This window comes from Oratosquilla oratoria, chromosome 32 (genome assembly GCF_046742065.1).
Source record: "Oratosquilla oratoria isolate Oo_2021 chromosome 32, ASM4674206v1, whole genome shotgun sequence".
Classification (NCBI taxonomy): domain Eukaryota; kingdom Metazoa; phylum Arthropoda; class Malacostraca; order Stomatopoda; family Squillidae; genus Oratosquilla; species Oratosquilla oratoria.
Window position 1 is genome coordinate 48,803,575 of NC_134808.1, and position 2,257 is coordinate 48,805,831.

The following is a 2,257-nucleotide window of genomic DNA, read 5'->3' on the forward strand; positions in this document are numbered from 1 at the left end:
TTAGAAGAAGATTGTAAAGATTTGTACAACAAAATAGAAACATTACGTGATTAAGTGAAAATACCAATATGGAAACAGGTCCATAAGAACGGAACACCGATACCAGATATTTGGTCACCAAACATTTCCCCATTATACATATGCCTACCGACTCATAAATGTACTTGTAGATTTGGAGTGCAATTAACCATCACACCTAACTTATAAACTAGAAAAAGAAAAGACATCACAAAACGAAAGACTAGAGCGAAAATTAAACAGTCTATGTGACAACAGTGATTGGAATAAAGTTGGAAGGTATGAGTTAATAACAAATCTTTCAGATAGGAGATTATCAGACACTGAAATTCAAGCTCTATCGCTAGGACTTAAATTCGACACTGATATTAACACAAAGGGGTTCACAGATTTTGTAGAGAGAAATTATAAATGGAGTAACAGCAATATTGACAAAGGATTCAAACAAAGGATTGTTACATGTTATCAAGCTTTAACCAATAAAAACGAATGCGTCATTCCCAGAAGATTCAAGAAAGATTTAGTAAATCTTGGCTTGGACCAAGAAATAGTAATTACCAATGCAGATAAGGGAGGTAGTATCGTGATCCTAACAAAAGAGGACTATATCAGTAAAATTATGCAGCTCTTATATGATGACAATACTTATCGCAAAAAACATATAGGTTTCGTAAAGAATGAAGCAGATAAATTCAAAAAACATGCCAGAAAAATTCTTAATAAAACTGAAAAAGGAAAGAAATTAATGGGACTTTTGGAGGAATACCCCAATCCTCCCAGAATGCGCGGTATTCCAAAAATTCACAAACCCAACGTTCCAATGCGACCCATAACTTCAGGGGTTGGCAGTGCACCCCACAGACTAGCGAAATGTCTAGCCAAACCGCTATCACAGGCAATGGGATCGATCAGCAATACACATTTGAAAAATTCTAACGATCTTTTGACAAGACTAAAAGATTTAGATTTCACGGGGGAAAAAGTTAGTAAGCTATGATGTCAAGGCGTTATATACAAATATTTCCACTAACGGTGCGTTAGAAGCAGTAAAGAGAGTAATAAAAGATATGAACGATACTGACCTACCCATAAGAAAACAAGATTATATAGAATTGATAGATTTATGCGTAAATTTCGGTGCGTTTACTTTTAATGGTGACGAATATGAACAACATAGAGGTCTCGCTATGGGTAGTCCTTTAAGTGCAGTGATGGCCTGTCTATATATGGAGTTATTAGAAAAAGAAAACTTTATCAGAATCAATGGTAGGGGATCACACTGGTTTAGATATGTAGACGACGTCCTCGCAATCATCCCCGAAAACACCAATGTAAATAATAAAGTGAGAATGCTTAACGCGGTCAACAGCGATATTCAGTTCACCGTAGAAGAGGAGCAAAACGGACAATTGCCCTTCCTAGTTACGTTAATACGACGAGTGGAAAAAACTGTAACTTTCTCAGTATACAGAAAAGAAACTAACAAAGAGGATTTAGTACATTACTTCTCCGCACATGATGATAGGACAAAGAGTGGTATAGTAATAGGATTTTTTCTCAGGGCACTACGAATCTGTAGTAATGAATACCTAGAAGGCGAATTTGATTACATTATGAAAACCTTTGACAAACTTGGATATCCAGAGGGAACGTTGAAAAGAACAAAAAGAAAAGCAATAAATATTTACAATCGCGGAAAGAAAGAGAGAAATGATAAAAATGATACAAATTTTATATCAGTACCTGGCTCAGAAACGTCACCAATAATAGACAAATATTTAACAAAATCAGTTATGAACATAGCTAAAATAACTAACAAGAGGATAGGTGATTTAATAAAGACTTCTGAAAAGAGAACCAATTCCGAAAACAGCGTCGTATACAAAATCCCGTGCAATAGTTGCTCAATGGCTTATTTTGGCGAATCGTCAAGAGGATTAGAAAAAAGAATTTATGAACATAAAAACGACATAAAAGCACATAGGACATCTAATTCTTTAGTAGTTCATGCGGAAAAAATCGATCATTTACCAAACTGGAGAGAAGCTGAAGTGCTACATAAAGGTTTTGATAAATTCACTAGAAGAATTGTTGAATCAGCATATATTTCAACTAATAATTCATCGAATCATCGAGGAGGGTTTATCAATTTAGCTAAAGAAACTAGTATTTTAATTCTAAAGCACGCCAGAAAAAAGAAAAAAAATTATCTTTATCATTGTTACAATTACTATTAATA